The sequence below is a fragment of the Podarcis filfolensis genome (genome assembly GCF_964270895.1).
Source record: "Podarcis filfolensis genome assembly, chromosome: 7".
Taxonomy (NCBI): Eukaryota; Metazoa; Chordata; class Lepidosauria; order Squamata; family Lacertidae; genus Podarcis; species Podarcis filfolensis.
In genome coordinates this window covers 431,092-437,746 of record NC_139603.1, presented here as the reverse complement: position 1 = coordinate 437,746, position 6,655 = coordinate 431,092, and the positions used below count along the sequence as shown (strand labels likewise).

Here is a 6,655-nt window from a genome sequence, read left to right as displayed (position 1 = left end):
TTCAGCTCCCAGGGCAATAAGTCCCCCTAGCACATATTTCTTCTTTTTCCTGATGGTTAAAGCCACTGTTTCATTTTCCTTATGGCAGGAAAAGGTTTCAGACTTTGCTGTAGAAACTGTGCTATTTAACTGTTTCTTAGGGCATAATCTCCACCAGAGACTAGCCGTGTGGCCTGATTTTGCCTAGTCCTCTCCAGCTGTTACCATACAGATTCTTGGTCAGAGTACAAGAGCGGCTCCTCCTTCTGAGCCACTTCTTACTCTTCTACTCTGATTGTCTCAAACAGCATTTCTACTCAGAGCAAAACTGAAGCTGTGGTGAATATTTGAAGGTGGCGGAACTTATTTGAATACCCTCCCATTATCCTTCCCGTTACTCAAAGGCTGTAAATGATGCTGGATGCTCAGAGATTATCTAGTCCCCAAGAAATGTAACCAGAGAAATCTGGCCTAGGAAACTTGCTCCCTAGCAAAATTTAAATCACCCCAATAGCAGTAGATAGACAAAGCAAAAAATAAAGTTCCTAGCTCAGCTGTAGCTGACAGATGAGCTTCAGCTAGATATGCCTAGGTTGTAACCCATGTGGCAGGTGCAAGCATCAAATAGGTTACTTAGGATGTGTTCACTCTACCACCTGAGAGTGCAGTGAAGTCCCCCCACCCCATCCAATGCACCTAATGGGGTGCAAAGGCAGTTGCAAAATAGGAGGCAGGGAAACGGGGGTTGAAGATGAAAGGGGCAGAATAATAGGAGTGAATGGTGGTGTTCTAGCCGGGCAGAAGATGGAAAGGATGCTTAGTAGCTGCAATGTGTGGGAGGAGGATACAGGATGTCACCATAGGGGTGCTTTGTGTAAAAGGAAAGTGTAGCAAGAGAGGAGAGAGGAGGAGGCATGAATGTGGTGAGTTCCAAAATAGTCCCTTCTTCCCCCAACAAAGGAAAAAAACACACATTTGGTAAGTAAAAAAGGGTTTTCTTACAAACTCTCCAATGGTCAGGTTCATGTGCTTTTCCACACATCAGCCAGAAAGGTTGCACAGGCAATAAAATTTAGTTTAGTTCCAAAGAAGTGAAAATTCCTCCCAAGGTGAGGGGAAGTGACCTAGCTAAGCCTGGCAGGACAGCCTACTCTATGACATTAACCCCTTCATGCATTAATTAGAGTTAAGCATTTTGGTTATATGAGCCTGGTTATCTCACAAAAACAATGTGGCGTGAATGGAGCAGAATGTAGAAAGGAGGGCAAACAAGAAAAAAAAGGGTTTTCTTGTGTGAGTTTCTTGTGGCTGATTAGCTGCTCTCTCTGTGCAAAGGTCAGAGGGGGCAGGGCTTCTGTTGAGGTAGGTGATTAGCTGTGGGAGGAGCTTATCAGAGCTTGTAGGGCAGCAGCTGAAGAAGGAACAAAAAGGGTTTTCTTGCGTGAGTTTCTTGTGGCTGATTAGCTGCTCTCCCTGTACAAAGGTCAGAGGGGGCAGGGCTTCTGTTGAGGTAGGTGATTAGCTGTGGGAGGAGCTTATCAGAGCTTGTAGGGCAGCAGCTGAAGAAGGAACAAAAAGGGTTTTCTTATGTGAGTTTCTTGTGGCTGATTAGCTGCTCTCTCTGTGCAAAGGTCAGAGGGGGCAGGGCTTCTGTTGAGGTAGGTGATTAGCTGTGGGAGGAGCTTATCAGAGCTTGTAGGGCAGCGGCGCGCACCTAGCGGCGCGCTCAGTTTGATCTATCTTTTCGATTTAGGGGAGCTAGTCTCAAACGTTTGTTGGGGGAGACCTAGGTTTTTTTTGGGGTGATTTATTTGTCCTGTCTTCACGCTTTTTATGATGGAGGACCGCTGTAGTCACCCCCAACGACACGTTCTCAAGATGGAGGGTGAGGGAACAGCTGCAGTCGCCTGTGGTTCCTGCGCAATGTTTGCCATCTTGCCAAAGGTTGCAGGCAGCTTTAGCTGCAGCAATTGCATGTTGATTGCCCTCTTAAAAGACAAAGTCCAGCAACTGGAGGAACGTGTAGCTACGCTCCAAAGAATTAGAGAGCTGGAGCTCTTCTTGGAAGCAACAGCGCACACCGTCTCCACCAAGGAGGAGACAGGGGACTCCCCTGAGAAGGAGGCTAGTTCACCAACACAGGAGCCAGATATATGGAGAAACGTGACTCAAAGAAGTAGGAGGCCCAGGGTTCGCTCTGATTGTTTAGAAATACACAATCGCTTTGAGGTCCTTTCCCCTAGCATAGAAGACAAAGAGCAGACTCCATTTGAGGATCTCTCCCTCATTACAGTCGATCAGGTATATGAAGACGAGCAGCAAAGGGAGTCCTCAGGGAATGTGCAGGCGACCTTGGAACGGACAACTTACGGAAGAACCCCGACCAGACCTAAGAGGAGGCGTGTAGTGGTGATAGGGGATTCCCTACTGAGGGGAACAGAAGCAGTGATCTGTGGGCCTGACAAGATGTCTCGGGAAGTGTGCTGTCTCCCTGGGGCTAAGATCCAAGATGTAACTTAACGACTGCAAGGAATCATAAAACCCACTGACAAATACCCCTTCCTCTTGGTTCATGTGGGAACCAATGACACTGCAAGCAATAGCCTCCAGAAGATCAAAAGAGATTACGAGGCTCTGGGCAGGAAATTGAAGCAATTAAATGCACAAATTGTCATCTCATCTGTCCTCCCAGTTGAACGACGTGGCCCAGGGAGAGAGGGAAAAATAGTGGAAGTGAACAACTGGCTTCGCAAATGGTGTAAACAGGAACGGTTTGGATTCTTAGATCACGGACTGCAGTTTCTTGAAGATGGACTTCTGGCAAGCGATGGGCTGCACCTCACAACGGTTGGGAGGAATGTTTTTGCCAAAAATCTCAGAAACCTCATCAGGAGGGCTTTAAACTGACTAATGTGGGGGAGGGAGACAGTGCTCCTGAAGGTAGGAGTCTATCAATTGATGAAGATGATCATCCAAATGTCATAGACCGAATGGAGCAAACAGCACGCAGACCTAGTGGTGGGAGGAAAAAATCCTTAAATAAGAGACACGGGGGAATGATTAATGGACTTCAATGTCTGTACACTAATGCGCAAAGCATGGGAAATAAACAAGATGAGCTTGAGCTCTTGGTACAGCAAACTAAATATGACATAATAGGCATCACTGAAACCTGGTGGGATAAGTCCCACGATTGGAATGTAATAATGGAGGGATACAATCTATTTCAGAGAAACAGACCAGACAAGAAAGGAGGAGGAGTGGCGTTATATGTCAGGGATGTGTATACCTGTGAAGAGATCCAAGATTTAGAACCTCAAAGCCAAAGTGAGAGCATTTGGGTCAAAATTAAGGGAGAGAAGAATAACAGTGACCTCATTGTGGGAGTTTACTATAGATCCCCAAGCCAAACGGAGGACATAGATGATGCCTTCCTGGAACAGATGGCCAAGCATGCAAAAGGAAGGGAGATAGTAGTAATGGGGGACTTCAATTACCCGGATATTTGTTGGATGTCAAAATCAGCCAAGAGCATAAGGTCAAACAGATTCCTCACTGGCCTAGCAGACAACTTCATTGTCCAGAAAGTGGGAGAAGCAACAAGAGGAACAGCCATTTTAGATCTGGTCCTAACCAATGTTGATGACCTGGTTAGTGGGGTAGAAGTGGAAGGATCATTAGGCGCGAGTGATCATGCTCTTCTGAAGTTTACTATACAGCGGAAAGGAGCAGCCAAGCATACTCGGACTCAATTTCTTGACTTTAAGAAAGCCGACTTCATAAAACTTAGGGAAGTGCTGGGTGAGATCCCATGGACAGTAATACTAAAAGGAAAGGGAGTTCATGATGGCTGGGAGTTTGTTAAGAGAGAGATAGTAAAAGCACAACTTCAGGCAATACCAATGAGACGGAAACATGGAAGGTGCCTAAAGAAGCCAGGGTGGCTATCTAAAGAACTTTTAACTGAGTTAAGATTAAAAAAGGATGTGTACAAAAAATGGAAAAGGGGGGAAACCACCAAAGAGGAATTCAAACAAATAGCCAGCACGTGTAGACACAAAGTCAGAAAAGCTAAAGCACAGAATGAACTCAGGCTTGCTAGAGAGGTTAAAAGCAACAAAAAAGGCTTTTATGGGTATGTTCGTAGCAAAAGGAAGAACAAAGAAACAGTGGGGTCACTCAGAGGAGAAGATGGTGAAATGCAAACAGGGGACACAGAAAGGGCTGAACTCCTCAATGCCTTCTTTGCCTCAGTCTTCTCTGATAAAGAAAACAATGTCCGACCTGAAGAATTTGGAGCAAATGATTCAGCAGAGGAAACACAGCCCAGAATAACTAAGGAGATAGTACAAGAATACTTGGCTAGTCTAGATGTATTCAAGTCTCCAGGGCCAGATGAACTGCATCCAAGAGTATTAAAAGAACTGGCAGATGTGATTTCAGAACCACTGGCAGTCATCTTTGAGAATTCCTGGAGAACAGGCGAAGTCCCGGCAGACTGGAGGAGGGCAAATGTTGTCCCTATTTTCAAAAAGGGGAAAAGAGAGGACCCAAATAATTACCGCCCAGTCAGTCTGACATCAATACCAGGGAAGATTCTGGAGCAGATCATTAAGCAAACAGTCTGTGAGCACCTAGAAAGGAATGCTGTGATCACCAATAGTCAGCATGGATTTCTGAAAAATAAGTCATGTCAGACTAACCTGATCTCGTTTTTTGACAGAATTACAAGCCTGGTAGATGAAGGGAACGCAGTGGGTGTAGCCTACCTTGATTTCAGCAAGGCATTTGACAAGGTGCCCCATGATATTCTTGTAAAGAAGCTGGTAAAATGCGGTCTTGACTATGCTACCACTCAGTGGATTTGTAACTGGCTGACTGACCGAACCCAAAGGGTGCTCATCAATGGTTCCTCTTCATCCTGGAGAAGAGTGACTAGTGGGGTGCCACAGGGTTCTGTCTTGGGCCCGGTCTTATTCAACATCTTTATCAACGACTTGGATGATGGACTCAAGGGCATCCTGATCAAATTTGCAGATGACACCAAACTGGGAGGGGTGGCTAACACCCCAGAGGACAGGATCACACTTCAAAACGACCTTGACAGATTAGAGAACTGGGCCAAAACAAACAAGATGAATTTTAACAGGGAGAAATGTAAAGTATTGCACTTGGGCAAAAAAAATGAGAGGCACAAATACAAGATGGGTGACACCTGGATTGAGAGCACTACATGTGAAAAGGATCTAGGAGTCTTGGTTGACCACAAACTTGACATGAGCCAACAGTGTGACGCGGCAGCTAAAAAAGCCAATGCAATTCTGGGCTGCATCAATAGGAGTATAGCATCTAGATCAAGGGAAGTAATAGTGCCACTGTATTCTGCTCTGGTCAGACCTCACCTGGAGTACTGTGTCCAGTTCTGGGCACCACAGTTCAAGAAGGACACTGACAAACTGGAACGTGTCCAGAGGAGGGCAACCAAAATGGTCAAAGGCCTGGAAATGATGCCTTATGAGGAACGGCTAAGGGAGCTGGGCATGTTTAGCCTGGAGAAGAGGAGGTTAAGGGGTGATATGATAGCCATGTTCAAATATATAAAAGGATGTCACATAGAGGAGGGAGAAAGGTTGTTTTCTGCTGCTCCAGAGAAGCGGACACGGAGCAATGGATCCAAACTACCAGAAAGAAGATTCCACCTAAACATTAGGAAGAACTTCCTGACAGTAAGAGCTGTTTGACAGTGGAATTTGCTGCCAAGGAGTGTGGTGGAGTCTCCTTCTTTGGAGGTCTTTAAGCAGAGGCTTGACAACCATATGTCAGGAGTACTCTGATGGTGTTTCCTGCTTGGCAGGGGGTTGGACTCGATGGCCCTTGTGGTCTCTTCCAACTCTAGGATTCTATGATTCTAAGAGTTGTAGAAGGGCTGTGAAGGTAGAAGCAGGAGATAGAGAAATAACAGGGTGATGTGAGGAGTCTTCAGGTGAGGTCAGGACAGAATGTGGGAATGGTGACAGTGGTAGAAGGATGCTGGGTAATCATGGGAGGTGAGTAATTGGAAAGGGAGGCTAGATGCTGTGGATCAGGAATTGGTTAAGTTGCAGGAAGCAAGCAGTAGGAATTAACTGACAAGTTTCTCCAAAGAGAGAGGTGTAGAAAATGGAGTCCCCCAAGGATCTGTGCTTTGTAAGTTGCTCATAAGCAATGCAGAGCTAGCAGTGAGTAGTGAAGTGCCACGTTTGCCAGGCCACCAAGCTAGATGGCTTTCAAAGAGAATTAGAGACATTAATGAAGGCAAGGACTCTCATGGGCTGCTGGTCATGATGCCTTTGCTCTGCCTCCACAGCTGGAGGCAGCAAACGTTTCTGAATATCAGTTGCTGGAAAACACAGGAGGGAAAAGGGCTCTGGCCTGGGTTTCCCACAGGCATTTGGCTGGCCACTGTGAGAACATAAGGTGGCCCAGATACACCAGGGGCTGGATCCACGAGCTCTTCTAAGGTTCTTAGATGAAGCAGCCCTCAGAAAAATCTGAAATTAGGTGGTATGGGAGTAAATTTGGATGCTAGCTATTTTAAGATAGTTCTATGACTCTCTGTTCTTATGCAAAAATTGTCTATTACCTGACTTGGAAAGGCCTGTAAATTTGTAACTGTGATAATCAAATGCAGCATCTG

At 45.9% G+C, this 6,655-nt stretch overlaps 1 protein-coding gene across 1 annotated transcript in view; it reads left to right on the top strand.

Moving 5' to 3' along the window:
- Positions 1–1,257: 1,257 nt before the first annotated feature.
- The window catches only part of LOC310767424 (uncharacterized protein), a 270,699-nt gene continuing 265,301 nt past the window's right edge, over positions 1,258–6,655 (top strand). The window contains exon 1 of the mRNA XM_083624346.1: positions 1,258–1,674. The gene's annotated coding sequence lies outside the window, so the exon portion shown is untranslated. The remainder of the gene's footprint in view (positions 1,675–6,655) is intronic.